Here is an 18929-nt window from a genome sequence, read left to right as displayed (position 1 = left end):
CTTCTTCACTCAACACTCAACACACCATATACAAGATAAGAGTACACAATAATATGAAAGGTACTCAACCAATACATACACAGGTTCTCTATAGTGTGAACCCAACTAAATGAGCTGGCGCTATAACTATGCCAGTCTCTAGAATGTCACACAGCCTGTCATCCCACTGGTCGCATATCACCCAAGATCTCACCAACCATGCCAGTGGTGTAAGTGTGGGGCCTATCTCCCAGGCGGGTCATCAGTGTCCACCGCCTCACTAGACGAGCTCGATATCTCAACAATTTATACATCCACATCCACATCCACATTCATACATCCACATCCACATCTACATTCATACATCCACATTCACATTCCACATTCATACATCCTTATCCACATTCCACATTCATACATCCACATCCACATTCACATCCATACATCCATTCACATTCACATCCATACATCCATATCCACATTCCACATTCATACATCCATATCCACATTCCACATTCATACATCCACATCCACATTCCACATTCATACATCCATTTTCACATCCTCATTCATTCATCCATCTCCGCATCTACATCCATACATCCACATCCACATCCACATTCACATCCATACATCTATATCCACATCCATATCCACATTCACACATCCACATTCACATTCACATACATCCACATTCTTACATCCATTCTTTCACATTCATACGTCTCCATCTATTCCTCGTTCATTTTCATCTATCTGATTCGTTTCACATCCTCATATCTATTTATAGAATACAAGAGAATTCTTATTTTTGATATAAGATTTCTTTATGCATAAATTCCATTTTAAGGAGAATGACACTTTCAAAATAAACACACACACACACACACACACATATATATGTATATACATATACATATACATACATACATACATACATATGTATGTATGTATAAATGTATAAATGTAAATAAATATATACACACATTAAATATATGTTTTCTATTTAATTTATATTCTATTTATATTTTATTAAAAGCTACTTTTTATTCTCTATCTCTCGCTCTCTTTCTCTCTCTTTTCACCCTCTCCCTCGTTACATCTCTCTCTCTCTCTCTCTCTCTCTCTCTCTCTCTCTCTTTCTCACACACACACACACACACACATGTACACACCGCATATACACTAATGCAAATGCACACTCTCTCCTCCCACACAAACTATCTCTTACGTAGAAATTCTCTGCCTCTCTCTCTCTCTCTCTCTCTCTCTCTCACACACACACACACACACACATGTATACACCACACATACACTAATGCAAACGCACACTCTCTCCTTCCACGCAAACTATCTCCTACATAGAAATTCTCTCTCTCTCTCTCTCTCTCTCTCTCTCTCTCACACACACACACACACACACACACACACACACACATGTACACACTGCATATACACTAATGCAAATGCACACTCTCTCCTCCCACACAAACTATCTCCTACGTAGAAATTCTCTCTCTCTCTCTCTCTCTCTCTCTCTCTCTCTCTCTCTCACACACACACCACATGTACACACCGCACATACACTAATGCAAATGCACACTCTCTCCTCCCACACAAACTACCTCCTACATAGAAATTCTCTCTCTCTCTCTCTCTCTCTCTCATGCACACACTCCCTCTCTCTTCACGCACACTCTCTCTCACATAGAAACTCTCTCTCTCTCTCTCTCTCTCTCTCTCTCTCTCTCTCTCTCTCTCTCTCTCACACACACACACACACACACACACACACCACACGCTTAAATAGATTTACACATATATATAATTTTAATTAATTAAATTTTAGATTAAATTTTAATGGTAGCGAGGATGAGTCGTGAGGTGTGCTCACTCTCAAATAAATGCATCTTACATGTAATCTCTCTCTCTCTCTCTCTCTCTCTCTCTCTCTCTCTCTCATGCATATGCACACCCTCTTTCTCTCACACACATGCACACACTCTCAAATGTCGAAACTAACTCTCTCTCTCTCTCTCTCTCTCTCTCTCTCTCTCTCTCTCTCTCTCTCTCTCTCTCTTATACACACACGCACACACATGTACACACATGCACATGTACTAATGCAAACACACACTCTTCCCCCCCCCACACTCTCACACAGACTTCCATGTCTCTGTGTCTCTATATGTTTCTCTCTCTCTCTCTCTCTCTCTCTCTCTCTCTCTCCCTCCCCCCTCCACTCACACACACACACACGCGCGCGCTATCTCTCTTCTTACACACAATCTCCCACATATAGAAACTCTCTCTCTCTCTCTCTCTCTCTCTCTCTCTCTCTCTCTCTCTCTCTCTCTCGCATACACACGTGTACATACTCTCTCTATCTCTCTCTCTCTCTCTCTCTCTCTGACACACACACACATCCACCCACATGTAAATATATATTATCTATAATATTATGTTTTATTATATTTAGAGACGTATACCTATATATACATGTGCATTTATAAAATAAATAAACACATATAAACATATATTTTTAATTAATATTATATTTTAATACGTGGGGATGCATGATGAGGTGTGTTCACTCTTAAAGAAATGTATCTTATATAAAATGTCTTTTGTCTTCTCTTTTACATACATATGTGTGTGATTGTGTGTGCACATACACACATATGTGTGATTGTGTAATGTCTTCATGCGTGCATGTGTGATTGTGTAATGTCTTCATGCGTGCATGTGTCGTGCAAGTGTCTTGATTGTGTGTATGTGTGTATGTGTATTTGTTGTGTGTGTGTACATGGTATGTATGTTTTTATTTATATGTATCCATAGCGAGTGTCTGCATGTACGTGTATGTATGTTTTTATTTATATGTATCCATAGCGAGTGTATGCATGTACGTGTATGTATGTTTTTATTTATTTGTATCCATAGCGAGTGTCTGCATGTACGTGTATGTGAGCATGTGAATATACTCGTGTATACATCTATGTGTGTGCACGTACAGGTACATATGTGTGTGTGAGTGTGTGCATGTCCATGTGTGTGCACATGTACTTGTATATGTGAGTGTATTTATGTTCTTGTGTGCATGTATACACGTGTGTGCAAGCTTGAGTATGTGTGCAAGTGTGCATATCTCTGTGTTGCACGTGTGTCCATGCATGCAAGTGTGTATGTGTGTTTGTATACGTGTGTGCACGTATCATGTGCTTGTGTCTGTGTCTTGTGTGTGTGTGTGTGAACATACATGTGTGTGCGTCGACATACATATAAATCTATTTATATATACATGCTTATATACCTATAGATACATATACATACATAATATATATACGTGTATGTATATTCTCTCTTACACATGCACATAATATATATATGTGTGTGTATATATATTCTCTCTCTTACACATGCACATAATATAATATTAGAAGATATGTATGTGTGTGTGAGGAGGAGGGGGGAGGGGTGGGTACACTCACACATGCACGTGTCCATATGTGCGAGTGTGTGTATGTGTGTTTGTATGCGCGTGCACATATCATGTACTTGTGTGCGTGTGTGTACACATGAACATACATGTGTGTGCATCAACATACATATAAGTCTTTATATATACATGCTTACATACCTATAGATACGCATACATACATAATATATATACGTGTGTGTATGTATAGTCTCTCTTACACATGCACATAATATATGTGTGTGTGTGTGTATATTCTCTCTCTTACACATGCACATAATATAATATTAGAAGATATGTATGTGTGTGTGTGTGTGTGCGGAGAAGGGGGGAGGGGAGGGCAATTTTCTTTCTGATGTATTACATATATATATATATATATATATATATATATATATAAAAGAAACTCATTCAATGCGTAAATGGTTTGATGGTGACAACTAATTGTGAACCCCAATGAGTAAATGGTTTGATGGCGACAACTAATTGTGAGCCCCAATGCATCTAGGCGTGTGGGAAAGATGTTAAAATATTGCATCTTCCTTTTGCTGTCGTGGAGGTCCTGTCGACCTGTTTCCTATAGCCGACTTGCTTCATGCACAAGTATATAAGAGTTGCTCTCTTTTATTCATTCAATCATCTTACATTGCCCTATTTGCTGGCTCTTGTACTCTGTAACCTCAAGCTAATAAAGCTCTTGTTCTTGCTTGCAATCTTTCTCTCTCTCATGTTTATTTGCTTCCGCTTGTGCACATTCTTTCATGGTATCATACGCTTAGGCTCCGGCTGTTGCACAAAAATCTGCTCTCTGTCTCTCTCCTTCTTCAACTATTCCTTGCTTTTGTTGCTTCCCTAGATTATCCTGGCTGTAGATACTTCAATAGTGGCTGCGTTTTCTTCATTAGCTATGTTTTTTGATCTACAAGCCCTCCTACTGCTGTCGGCCAACCCCCAGGCTGCGTTTTCTTCTACAGAGGCAAGTGGAGGAGTTCTCACTACAAATTCAGTAAGGGCATCAATTATGTAGAAGGTTCTTGAAGGATATTTTTGCCTGACAAGTGGCACATCAGCTCTTCTCCCTCCAATATCCCCTCCCCCTTCCGGTAGGAGGTTCCCGATGGTGTGTTTTTGGGTTTCTTTTGCTACTATCCAGCCTGCATCTTCAGAGGGGGCTACTAGTCCCTAGTTAGATCCTGTGGAAAGGTGCTTGAGAGAGCACGTGGATTGCTTAGCTACAGAGGTTGTTTGAGACATAGCTTCTTTGAGGCAGACATGGGTCCCCCCTGCACGAACAAGGAGGACAAGATCAGTGGTTCAAACTATGATCACTGGAAGCTTAGGAAGTGGACTCAGGACCAGGAGGATGCCTTTCTCGCAGAACTTTCAGCTTGGGAGAATCAAGACTCAAAAGCTCACTTTGCACTTGTACGAGCCATCTCACCAAAGGTCTCCCCCGCCGTGCAAACATTGGTGGATTGTGCTTCTTCTGTTTGGAGAAAGCTGGCAGATCTATATGTACGGGACTCTACAATGCGCTCTGTCAACCTATTGGGTCAGCTCTTTTTCCTGGAGTTTACAGCAGGGACTTCCATGTAGTTGTTTATGATGAAGGTTAAGGTAATCCATGACCAATTAGTGGCAATGGGTACCGCCCTGACCTCTTATCAGTTAGCTGCTCTCGTCCTCATCAGGCTTCGTGCAGATTATGACATGATTTCCCAAGCTTTGCGGGTTCAGATCATAACACGTTCCCTCGAGTTTGATGATATGTGTACTCTCCTCTTGGAAGAGGAATGCATCCTAGTTTCACAAGGGAAATTGAAAGTTTCATCGTCTATTGGACCTAATCAGGCACGCATGACGGTGCAGAAGAAAGTTCGGAGTCGGTGTTACTGCAACTGGAATCTTATTCTAGGATTGATTGTGGAAGAGTAGAGAATTCACAAGAATTGATTCAACCATAAAAACCATTGCTTTGCAAGCTTCAACTAAATCAAATCAATTGAAATTTAAACACTTAACAAAATTAAAATACTTAGCTCAATAGACCATATTGGGTGCAATCTTCCCCCCTCTTGTGCGTGGCCTCTCCCCACACAAGAGTATTTCTTTATTAGCTTTCTTTTCACCAAAATTAGGCCATAGCCCCCAAAATATACAAGATGTGCTTTTTAGAGAGCACGGCACTCTTCTTTAACAAAAATAGAGTGTCAAATATTGGGACTAGGGTAAAGCCATAGGCTTTAATAAATTCCACATAATAAATGTGTCTTTCCTAAAGTTCAAAATGGAAAAATCATTTGCTAAGGTTGCAAACTACTATGCTTGCCAAAAATGAACTGTGATGAACCAAGACATTTCTTCCAAAGTAAACTCTTCAATTCCCATAGTCTTCATCACCTGAAAATATAAGCCCAATTAATTATTAAATTAATCCCACAAATATTAAACAGGAACAAATCATCACCAACTCATGACTACCAGGCGTAAGTACCCCAGGAATCACCCTGCCATACAAACCTAACTGAAATAATCATAGGTGGCCTCAAACATACATCATATACCGCACGTATTAATATTTATAGTGCTGTCACCCATGATATTAACCTAGCCGGCATGACGCAAGAGTAATCTAGGCGTCCCCAAATTACTCAAGAGGGGATAAATAATATTTTTCTAGAGGACTTAAAATATATTCTCATGACATCCCTCTTGCTTGAGTTTATTCTATTATAAAAGTGTTACTTTTAGCATATTGAACTTCATGCATAGAAGTATGGAAAAAAATGATTATTTTATTATAAAACTGTTTAAAAAAATGATTTTTTTATTATAAAAATGTTATTTTCATCATATTGAATTTCGTGCATAGAAATGAAAAAAATAAATAAATTATTATTTTATTATAAAAATATTACCAAAAAAATAATTATTTTATTGTAAAAGTGTTACTTTTATCACAATTGAAATTCTTGCATAGAGGTATGCATAAAAGATGAGTTAAGATGTGTATGGGATGAGGTAAGAAGTGTGTGTCGGGATAAAATACTTATGGGATGAGTTAAGATGTGATAAGATGTGTATGGGATGAGATAAGAAGTGTATGTGATGGGATAAGATGTATATGAGATGGGTTAGGATGTGATAAGATGAGTTAGGATGTGATAAGATGTATATGAGATGAGTTAGGATGTGATAAGATGAGTTAGGATGTGATAAGGGGTGTATGAGATGTGATAAGATGTGATAAGATGCATATGAGATAAGTTAGGATGTGATAAGAAGAGTTAAGATGTGATAAGATGTGTATGGGATGAGATAAGAAGTGTATGTGATGAGATAAGATGAATATGGGTTGTGATAGGGTGAGAATGGATGTGATGAAAAAGAATAGATGAGAAGGCGTATGGGGTTATATGAATGGGAATGAGGAAATGGATGTATGTATGTGGATGTATGGATGTATGCATGTAGATGTGGATGTATGCATGTGGATGTGTATGTATGGATGTATGTATGTGGATGTGGATGTATAAATAAGGATGTGAAAATGGATGTCCTCAATTGCGGATTTGCTGGGTTTGAAAAGAATGAAGAATTTCAGGGTAAACTCGAAAAAATTTCTCAGGCATCCATTTAGCATCTTCTTGAGGATGATTCTTGAAAGTCAAAAGATACTTGAAGTATTGATTACCTGTTCTTGTTGTTGTTATCTCTTGGTCAATGATAGCATTAGGAACTAGTACTTCTTCCTCTCCTTCAACAAGAGGTGGTTCCTCATATGTTGGGTGAGTAGGAAGTGTTCCTCGAAAAGGTTTCAAGAGATGGATATGAAAAGAATTATGGATATTCCAATTAGATGGAAGCTCTAGTCTATAGGCCACATCATTAATATTTTGAAGGATTTTAAATGGCCCATACTGCAGGGAATTTTTCCACACTCTTTAATCGACGTTTTTCAATTCTCAAAAGTACATAATCACCTTCTTGAAATGAAAAATCTTTACGCTTCCTATTTGCTTGAGATGTATACATCTCTTGAGCTCTTGCAATACAATCGCGCACTTCAGATAAAATGTGATCAAAGTCTCTAACATATTGGTCAGCAGCTTCAATTTTATGGGAGAGTCTAGTAGCCGGAATAGGTAAAGCTCTACCATACATGATCTCAAATGGTGCTCGACCAGTAGCAGTATGAGGAGTATTATTATAAGCAAATTGGAGTAGATGTATGTACTTATCCCATGCACTAGGTTGCTAGGAAACATAGGCTCTAAGCATATCTAAGATAGTGCTATTTGTAACTTCAGTTTGTCCATTCGATTCTGGATGGAAAGCCGTGGAAAAATCTAACTTAGTGCCTAAGTTTGAGAAAAGAGCAACCCAAAAGTGACTACAAAATTTAGAATCTCTATCAGAAACTATCACTTTGGGTAGTCCATGATGAACAAAAATTTGCTTGACAAATATGTTCAGAATTAGTGTCTTTTTACATGGAATGAAATAGGCTTGCTTACTAAATCTGTCCACTATTGTCCAAATCATATCATAATGACTGGAAGTAGTAGGAAAGCCAGTAATGAAGTCCATAGACACTTGTTACATTCAGCTACAAATTTAGCTACATCATTCTTCAAATGAGGCCAAAAGAATTCTCGAGAAACTACTTGAAGTGTTGCGGAAACTCCTCTATGTCCCACAAATGGTGGTTGGTGCATCTCTTCCAAGACAAGTTGTCTATAAGGTTAACACACAATCTTTTCTCAAAGAAAAGATAGCCATCATTATGAGAATAACTTCCTTGAGGTGTCCAATTGTTTTCACGCAATTTGATCCATATTTCAGAAAAATCTGGATCAACTTCATAAGTTTCTTTCATAAGTACAAATGGTTCACTTTCAATAATGGAAATGTTGTTGATATTTGGTCTTCGACTCAAAGCATCGGCAACAACATTTTCTTTTCCAGGTTGGTATTGAATCATAGGTTGGAAACTTTGAATGAAAGATGCCCATTTGATGTGCCTATCTGAAATAAGAGATTGCGTAAGCAAATGCCTAATGCTTTGTTGATCTGTCTTGATGAGAAATTCAGAGCCCATTAGGTAATGCTTCTTGATTTTCAAAGCATGCACTACTGCTGCTAATTCCTTGTCATATGTGCTATAATTTTGCTCTGCAGGCTTAAGCTTTCTACTTTGATAAGCAATAGGATGGTTGTCTTGCATAAGAACAGCTCCAAATCCTTTGCTACTAGCATCAGTCACTACTATAAAGAATGGTCTTTGAAAATCAGATAGTGTAAGAACTGGTGCTTGTGTTAAAGCATTCTTGAGTGTTGCAAAAGATTTATCTTGCTTTTCAGTCCAATTGAAATTTGTAGCTTTCTTAAGGAGTTCAGTCAAAGGATGAGCAATACAAGCAAAATTCTTGACGAACTTCCTATAATAACTACATAGACCAAGAAAAGATCTAAGATCATGTATGTTTCTAGGCATAGGCCAAGAAGCAATACACTCAATTTTCTTAGGATCTACACGAATCCCTTCAGCCGACACTATATGACCTAAGTATTCAATCTCTTCTTGAAAGAAAGAACTCTTTTCAGGATGATTGACATACAATTCATTTTCTCTCAAAAGATTGAACACTTGTTCCAAGTGTTGTTCATGCTCTTGTCGATCCTTGCTGAAAACAAGAATGTCATCAAAGAACACTATAACAAAACTTTGAAACTTAAGGAATATGCGATTCATCATACGGCTCAAAGTAGCTGGAGCATTGGTCAAACCAAATGGCATAACCAAAAACTCATAATGACCAATTTGGGTTCTAAAAGCTGTCTTGAAAATGTCAGATTGAGTCATACGAACTTGATGATACCCAGACTTTAGGTCAATCTTGCTAAAGATCTTTGATCCTCTAAGCTTGTCAAGAAGATCATCTACCCTAGGAATAGGATATCTATTCTTGACAGTAATCTTATTCAATGCACGATAGTCTACACACATTCAGTAAGTTCCGTTCTTCTTCTTAACAAGAAGTACTGGAGCTCCAAAAGGTGAACTACTAGGTCGAATAAGGCCTCTCTCTAGCAAGTCTTCTATTTGGCTTTGGATTTCTTTTTGCTCTGAATTGTTGACTCTATAGGGAGCTTTACAAGGCGGAGAATTTCCAGGCAATAAGTCAATACTATGATCCTCAGGCCTAGACTTAGGTAATCCTAGAGGTAGATCTTCCATGAAACAGTCAGTAAATTTGGAGATAAAAAGATCAAACTTTGGACTTTTGAATGTGTCAGACTCAGCATCAAGCTGGTTAACCCATACCATATAAGTCTTGTCTCTTTTTCTTAGAGCTCTCTTTGCTTGAGTGTGACTCAACAAAGGACTCATTTCTCCTTTGACTTGACACTGGAGGATAATATTTTCATTGTCCTTCCTTAGAGAAATGCTATGAGTGTCATAGTCTATAATAGGATTGTATTTGTGTCTCCAAGGCATACCCAAAATTATATCTACCCCTTGTAAAGGTGCAATAACACCATATTGGGGAATATGAGAATTTTTCACAAGTTTGGGACATGTGGTCAAAACTTTGGATTTTCCATAACTTGAACACCATTATTCCAAAATGAACGCTTTATGGCTCTTTAGATCCCATTTTTCAAGCTCTTTTCAATGATAGGTCACATGATAGGGTTTTAAGAAACTTACAAACATGTTATCCACGTCCCCCCTTTTCTAGTATTCAAAAATGGGAATTGGGAGATTCCCAAATTCACGAATATGGTGTTCAACTAAGAAATCCCTCTTTTCTGTTAAAATAAATCCAAACCTTTCACCTCTTGCATGCAATTATATTTTGTTCCAGTAAATGCTGCTTTGACTTTATAGTGCGTAGGTGAAGAATGAAGATTTAATGCTCTAAGTGCCTTTTCAGAAATGAAATCATGTGTACTACCATCATCATGCAAAATAAGAACTTCATGTCCATTTATCGTTCCTTTTATTTTAAGCAAAGAATGAACATGAGGTTTACCTTCTTGTTCTGAGTAGTCTGGATTGGAATTACCCTCTTGCTTGAATGATTCTTCTTCATTGTCGTCTTCTTCAATAATATTGACTCGAGCTGCTGCCTGCTGGTGTTGAATTCTTGGTACGCTCCAGACAATTCGGTGCTATGTGACCTTCTTTGTGGCACTTGAAACATTTGATAGGAGATGTCTTCGGTTTGCCACCATTGACTTTCTTATTGGTACTCATGTTGCCTTTAGCCTCGTCCTTGCCTTTGTTATCATAACCTGGTTTATACATCTTCTTTGAAGCATAAAAAGATTTAGTAAATGGTTTAGAAGAAATTCCCTCATGTGCTTTAATCTCTTTAGGAAAACCATTTTTACGTTCTAAATTAGTTGCCAAAGATATTGCAGAAGATAGTGAATGAGGTCGAAACATATTCACATCGGCCCTAATGGTAGATCTAAGGCCCGATATGAATTTCCTCTTTTGGTCCTTCTCGCTGACTCTATCCACAACCTGCACCTGTAATAAAGTATTCCAGAACTTTTCTACATACTGTGACATAGTTTCCTTTTCCAATTGATGCAAAGTGTCCCATTGGTGCCTAACTTTGGACTTGAATTGTGAGGGTAAAAAGGCTTTTTAACCAGCCCCGTTGAAATCTTTTCCAAGAATCTGGCTTGTCACGACCTTGCTTTATTACACTCCACCATAAAGCTGCACTGTCTACCAAATGATTGACTGCACATTTAATCTTATCACTCTCTGAAAATTTTTCTCCAGAAAAATAGTCATCTAGTTGACTAAGCCAAGCTAAAATGACCCTAGCATCCTTCTTTCCATCATAATTTTGAAATGTGAAAGCTTTCCGACTAATCTTGGATTCTTTTTGTGACCTTTGTGCTTGCAATGTAGCATTTACAGCCCTTTGAATAGTGTCATCTTCGTCATCAAAAGATAGCGAAGAGTCACGCTTGCGTCTACGACTCGTGAGCTCTCTCTCCAATTCAATACGCTTCTCTCTTTCTTCTACAATTTGATGTTGTAAAGAAAGGAGTTGCTCTTGAATTGATGGCGAGATAGGCAAATCTACCATAGTGCTTGTGCAAATGATGTAGATAAATAAAATTTTACTTTATTTGATGTAAATAAATAAAGCAAAAGTAAGTACTTATCTTGTTTTTCTCCCATAATTTGATCTTGGTTGAAGCTGAACAAAGACGCTGTTCAATGGCTGAATTGAATTCTCGTCGCTTCAAACAAATCCCGAACGATTCCGCGTGATTCAAGAGACTTGGGCTAGTCGAATTGTTGATGAAATAATTTTTCTGCACTTTGAAACCTGCTGAAACAGTCCTATAAACCTTGCCCAATCTCTGCAATATTTTTTGAAATTTTTTAGAATTTTTCAGAAGCGATTTCGAAATTTTTTGGCCTTTTCTAGGCAATTTTTAAGCCTTTTAAAACCTGTAAATCACTTTTCTGCACCCAGAAATTTCAGATTTGGAAACCTTTTGTATTTCTCTTCAAATTTGAAAATAGGAGAAGTAAAGGCTCAAAAAAAAAGTGATGTGACTTGTATGGGAATTGGAAAAAGTAAGATTAGAGTAAACAAAGATTAAGCTTGATTAGGCTTGTGGGTTTTTTTTTAATTCTCTCCCACACGCCGTTTTGCGCCGGCAGGCTGCCGCCGTGCGCCTTCTCCATGAGTTTCTTTTGGTGATTTTTTTGATGGCTTTTACACAGATTTACCTACTTCGTCCATAGATTTACTCATGCTTGAAGCTTTCTTATTGCTGAGAGAATCCCGTGAGGTTTTTGGCTATGAGGATTTCATCCATACGGTCAGATTTTGATTTCACTGAGTATTTGAAAAAACCACTTTTTGATAGAGAGGGATGGTTTTGCAGGGTGGTGAAGGGTTTGAGAGTAGATCTAGTTTTGAATCTTTGACCTTTGGGTAAAGACCTACAAAACACCCTTCTGTCCCACTGGATAAATTCTTGCACTTTCTTGATTTTTGAGAAGTTGAAGCCCTTTCCTACCTTCTCCACAAATCTCCTAGCCCAAGCTCTGATACCACTGCAACCGGAATCTTATTCTAGGATTGATTGTGGAAGAGTAGAGAATTCACAAGAATTGATTCAACCATAAAAACCATTGCTTTGCAAGCTTCAACTAAATCAAATCAATTGAAATTTAAACACTTAACAAAATTAAAATACTTAGCTCAATAGACCATATTGGGTGCAATCTTCCCCCCTCTTGTGCGTGGCCTCTCCCCACACAAGAGTATTTCTTTATTAGCTTTCTTTTCACCAAAATTAGGCCATAGCCCCCAAAATATACAAGATGTGCTTTTTAAAGAGCACGGCACTCTTCTTTAACAAAAATAGAGTGTCAAATATTGGGACTAGGATAAAGCCATAGGCTTTAATAAATTCCACATAATAAATATATCTTTCCTAAAGTTCAAAATGGAAAAATCATTTGCTAAGGTTGCAAACTACTATGCTTGCCAAAAATGAAATGTGATGAACCAAGACATTTCTTCCAAAGTAAACTCTTCAATTCCCATAGTCTTCATCACCTGAAAATATAAGCCCAATTAATTATTAAATTAATCCCACAAATATTAAACAGGCACAAATCATCACCAACTCATGACTACCAGGCGTAAGTACCCCAGGAATCACCCTGCCATACAAACCTAACTGAAATAATCATAGGTGGCCTCAAACATACGTCATATACCGCACGTATTAATATTTATAGTGGTGTCACCCACGATATTAACCTAGCCGGCATGACGCAAGAGTAATCTAGGCGTCCCCAAATTACTCAAGAGGGGATAAAAAATATTTTTCTAGAGGACTTAAAATATATTCTCATGACAGTTACAAGTGTGGGAAGAAAGGCCACCTGTCAAAGGATTGTCAGTCAAAGGATAAAGGCAAAGCCAAGGACAAGGGCAAGTCTTCAAAGAAGGGCAAAGACAAGTTACAGGACACTAACACAGACTCATCTAGTGATAACCCCAGCTCTCCCAAGGCCTTACAGACTGGAGAGAACATGACTGGTGTCCTGCTTTGATCCTAAGGGCATCCCCCCGCATGCTGTCTTCCAGAAACGGCTTGTGGACGGGAGAGGGGACTTTCAAAAGCTCTCTTATATTAAATCTGGAGCACGGGACCCATGTGTCGGAGTTCCAAGTATAAAGACAAGCAAGTTCACTTGATGGTCCGGATGAGTTCCAGGATCAACCAAGTTTCCTTCATGGTTCAGATGAGTTCCAGAACTATTGGTCAGCAGAGACTATGGACAGGATGTGTTCCATGTTCGGTTGTTCGAGGTTATTAGATGTGATGTGTTCACAGTTCAATCATCTTACATTGCCCTATTTACTGGCTCTTGTACTTTATAACCTCAAGCTAATAAAGCTCTTGTTCTTGCTTGCAATCTTTCTCTCTCTCATGTTTATTTGCTTCCGCTTGTGCACATTCTTTCATGGTATCATACGCTTAGGCTCCGGCTGTTGCACAAAAATCTGCTCTCTGTCTCTCTCCTTCTTCAACTATTCCTTGCTTTTGTTGCTTCCCTAGATTATCCTGGCTGTAGATACTTCATCAGTGGCTGCGTTTTCTTCATTAGCTGCGTTTTTTGATCTACAAGCCCTCCTACTGCTGTCGGCCAACCCCCAGGCTGCGTTTTCTTCTACAGAGGCAAGTGGAGGAGTTCTCACTACAAATTCAGTAAGGGCATCAGTTTTGTAGCAGGTTCTTGAAGGATAATTTTGCCTGACAAGTGGCACATCAGCTCTTCTCCCTCCAAGATCCCCTCCCCCTTCCGGTAGGAGGTTCCCAATGGTGTGTTTTTGGGTTTCTTTTGCTACTGTCCAGCCTGCATCTTCAGAGGGGGCTACTAGTCCCTAGTTAGATCCTGTGGAAAGGTGCTTGAGAGAGCACGTGGATTGCTTAGCTACAGAGGTTGTTTGAGACATAGCTTCTTTGAGGCAGACATGGGTCCCCCCTGCACGAACAAGGAGGACAAGCTCAGTGGTTCAAACTATGATCACTGGAAGCTTAGGAAATGGACTCAGGACCAGGAGGATGCCTTTCTCGTAGAACTTTCAGCTTGGGAGAATCAAGACTCAAAAGCTCACTTTGCACTTGTACGAGCCATCTCACCAAAGGTCTCCCCCGCCGTGCAAACATTGGATTGTGCTGCTTCTGTTTGGAGAAAGCTGACAGATCTATATGTACGGGACTCTACAATGCGCTCTGTCAACCTATTGGGTCAGCTCTTTTTCCTGGAGTTTACAGCAGGGACTTCCATGCAGTCGTTTGTGATGAAGGTTAAGGTAATCCATGACCAATTAGTGGCAATGGGTACCACCCTGACCTCTTATCAGTTAGCTACTCTCGTCCTCATCAGGCTTCCTGCAGATTATGACATGATTTCCCGAGCTTTGCGGGTTCAGATCACAACACCTTCCCTCGAGTTTGATGATATGTGTACTCTCCTCTTGGAAGAGGAATGCATCCTAGTTTCACAGGGGAAATTGAAAGTTTCATCGTCTATTGGACCTAATCAGGCACGCATGACGATGCAGAAGAAAGTTCGGAGTCGGTGTTACAAGTGTGGGAAGAAAGGCCACCTGTCAAAGGATAAAGGCAAAGCCAAGGACAAGGGCAAGTCTTCAAAGAAGGGCAAAGACAAGTTACAGGAGTTTTTTTTCTAACAGTGCTACTCAGCCCTCGGATGCAAGGATGATTTTTGACAAACTAGGTCACCCTTCAAAATGATGGGCTCAACAGAAATAATGCTCGTTTGTTCACTATTTATTTAATTTTTTGATAGGCACTCAAAATAAGTGGATGTATTTTACAGTCAAAACGCCCAAAACGGGCATGACGCCCCTCAAAAAACCACCTTGCTCAGATGCTGTGCTCCATGACGTATAGAGGTTAAGATTGCTGTCTTAACAAAACCGTGCAGTCATGTTCTCTCTTCATTTGTACTTTGCAGTTGGCATTATCTGCAGCCGAAACAACAGAGGTACGGAAGGCTAATAGTTCGAGCAGCCTGTACTGTCCCACCATTCACAAATAGTCATTCCAAGAGGTGGTCTACTAGTGCTAGTAGAAAGCTTTAAGTTCTTTAACAATTTGGAGTGATACTCTAGTGCCCTAAAACGAATGGACAAGCATTGAATCGAGATTTCAAGTGAGCCATTTAGGTCCTACCGCCGCCAAGTTACCAATCCCACAATATGAAGTTTGGTTCATGTCTACATATAGCTGCATTAAGAGAGAACAGTTGGTTCATTAAAGAGAGAATAGTTATCCTTGACCACATATCAACGGGTTTCCAAAATGATCTGCATTCCGTGTTCAGGTTGCAATGTTAACATCGCAGTTGGTGCATGCTTGTACCCAGGGGAAAGATGGAACCGAAAGCGCTGTAAGACCATGCAAAGAACGATCTTCGCCTCCATCATAGCGAAGTTTTGGCCCACACAATTCCGAGGGCCTGTTGAAAAGGGTAGATAAGCCATTGGATGTTTGCAAGCCTTCGAAACACCATCCGCGAAGCGCTGAGGATCGAAATCATGGGCGTTTGGGCCCCAAAATGCAGGATCAACATGCAAGGGAAGTATGGGGACTAAGAAGGTGGTACCCCCAGGTATTAAAGTATCACCAAGTTTCATATCCTTTGATGCCTCTCTGAAAACACCTGTGACCGGAGGGTACAATCGCAATGATTCATACAGAATCATCCCAACCTGTCATAGTTGTTTCAGGTGTTAGCATATCATAGAAACAGCAAACGTGCACACATATGGTCACACCCAGAAAACATTTCAAGCTTACAATTTTCATCTGGTTCAAAGCTTCCCCATCTGGATGGTGCGTGCCAAAAAGGTTGAGGACTTCTTCCCGAGCCCGCTCTTGCCATTGAGAATGAACAGCAAGAAGCATAACTGTCCATGTAAGCAACGAGGATGTCGTCTCGTGACCAGCAAAGAAGAATGTTTTGCACTCATCGATGATTTCTTGCAAACTCATGTTCAGGTTCTTCTGACTTCCTTGCAATTCCTCCCTGTAGGCAGACATCATCAGTCCCAATAAATCATTTCCATACAGGTCGTTTCTGCCCACTTTGGAAGAACCCAACCGCTTCTGAATAATCTCTTCCAGTATCGTTGTGATCTCCTTCGTCAATCTCCATCGGAGCCGATTGGTTGTCGTGGGTAAAAGCCTGCAAGAAATCCTTATTTTTGATGTAAGCCTCACAACACAATCCCGTCACATTTAAGTTGACCTTCAGAAAGTAATACCCTACAAAAGTCGCGCATGAAGAGGTTGCAGGAACTTAAACACAACCATGTCATTACTGTCGTGGTGACTACAATAACAAGCTGGGGCCTGAGAGATGCAGTTGACTTGCTGAATTTCAGTCGCCTTTTGATAGTTCCAGCTATTTCTGGGCTAGATCTTTCTGCTTGTTGGTACAGCCTTCCACTGATACTCAACTTGCCTCCTGCTGCCCCTGACTTGGGCTTTGCAGGGACTGGCGTACAATGCCCTCATCTGCCCCTCAGCCACCAGTTTATCTGCATCTGTAGGGGTCGTCACTGGTCAGCCAGCACAAAGCCCAATAAAGTGCGTTCACACCCTGGGCCACCCCACATCTGGGTCCTACCTTGGCACCTGGGGCAATCCACACTGCTCAACCATGTCTACTCTCAATAACTAGGCCATTAGATACATGAGCCAGCTGGCTACAACATGAGGCTGGAGCATTGACAACTAACAAAACGACCATGCTATCATTTACTGACTTCTAGCACACTATCTATACTCACTTGCAGTAAACTTGTACACAGAAATAATGAATAGGTCATCTGCAAACAAGTGATAACAAGACCATACTCTTAGCAACAAGTGTTGAAAAGAACCTGCTTCCTGGAATGTAAACCGAGCCTGCAAGCTTCCCAGACAGTTTTTGTTGCTCATATTGCAACTCAAAAACTCGCTTCCCTTCTGCATAGCTGCTACCAAATGCAGTATGGGCAATGATGTCAGCTGTCAAGGTTTTAAACTCTTCATGGGCATTGATTTCCTTGTGATCCCTTGCCTCTTGAAGCTGTAATTGCCAAGTGTCCAACATGCCGGTTGCCAAGTTTGCAATCGTTGCAGTCATTGCCTGCCAACAATCATTCTCATGTCAGCCGTATTGGAGTATAAGAGCAATTATTGTGCTTTTTCCTGTAGCGTGTAACACCCTTCTGAGTCTACAAGTTAGGATGCGAAATTACGCATTGCGATGTACCTTCAGCTTTTCCAAGAAAAATGCAGGACTAACTATCCTCCTGTGTTGGGCCCATTTTTCCCCCTCCAAAGTCACAAGCCCATTTCCAAGCAGCTCTTGTAAATCAGCCATTCCTTCAGGTTTTGGATAGTGGCCGAACTTGTTGGATAGCACTTCTTTGCAATGCTCCGGGGCCGGTAACCCATCCAATACAGGAAAGGGCTGCCTGTGTAGAAAATGAAGTGATATTTCCATCCAAATATGAGAAAAGAAAAAGCCAAAATTATGGAAAAAGTTTACTGCAACCAAAGGCAGTGATCTTTACATCTCTATATGAGAGAAAACACCAAATTGACTGGGAAAATACTGTACCCAAAGAAAATGGCAGACAGGAAATCAATGCACAGAAGCTTTACTTACCATACTGTGCAGACCATGCAGTGTAGTGGGGCAAAATCCGAGGCGAGATACGATGGGTGGTGTGGGGCATGGGAGAGGCCCGGGCAGCCTTGTTGAAGGCTGAGAGCTCCGGGAAGTTCCCCACTAGGACACGGTAAGAAGGCCCTCTGATGCCTTGGGCTCTCAGGGCTCTCTGAATGCGCAGAGGCCTCCACAGAAGAACAGAGAGCACCTTGTGCAGCACCACCACAATCACCAAGAGGGGTGCCAACGAACAAGAGAAAGCTTTCAGAGATGGGGTTAGAGATGCCATAGCTACGGCCACAGCACAGACAAAAAGCTTCCCTTTCTTCTTTTTCGTACAATTCTTCTTGCAGACAAGAGCGAGGAAGGAAAGCAGGTGCTGTGAAGCGGAATCCAAAAAGACTCGTGAGTCATCCCGTCTACTGTGTGGCCCCGGTCGGGTGAGATTTTGGTTGGCCTTGAATTTAACAGCGAAGATTCTAGTTTTGAAAGAAGACTTTTGATTTTAAAAAAAGGTTTTTTTCCTAACGAATCAATTTATTGCTAAAAAACGAGGATTATAACTAAGATGTATTAATTTTTGTCCCCTGAACTTAAAGGCAATGTCAAATGGAGATCGGGGATTTTTAATTTCAACCCGGAAAAATACATTGAAAATTGAGTTTTTCTAGCACTGCCTTCGATTGGTTATTTTTTTAAAAAAATATTATACTA

At 40.0% G+C, this 18929-nt stretch overlaps 1 pseudogene across 1 annotated transcript; it reads right to left on the bottom strand.

Annotated features, from left to right (window-relative positions):
- Positions 1–15617: 15617 nt before the first annotated feature.
- Positions 15618–18643, bottom strand: LOC147615169 (cytochrome P450 709B2-like; annotated as a pseudogene). The gene is made up of 5 exons (XR_015262759.1): positions 18213–18643; positions 17814–18018; positions 17440–17687; positions 16352–16739; positions 15618–16263 (listed from the first exon to the last, which is right to left on the bottom strand). The product of XR_015262759.1 is annotated as a cytochrome P450 709B2-like (transcript).
- Positions 18644–18929: the final 286 nt, after the last annotated feature.

Source organism: Cibotium barometz, chromosome 40, assembly GCF_041138505.1.
Source record: "Cibotium barometz isolate CiBa-2024 chromosome 40, ASM4113850v1, whole genome shotgun sequence".
NCBI classification, from domain to species: domain Eukaryota; kingdom Viridiplantae; phylum Streptophyta; class Polypodiopsida; order Cyatheales; family Cibotiaceae; genus Cibotium; species Cibotium barometz.
Note: the sequence above shows the minus strand (reverse complement) of the source record. Positions and strands in the feature narration are given on the sequence as shown.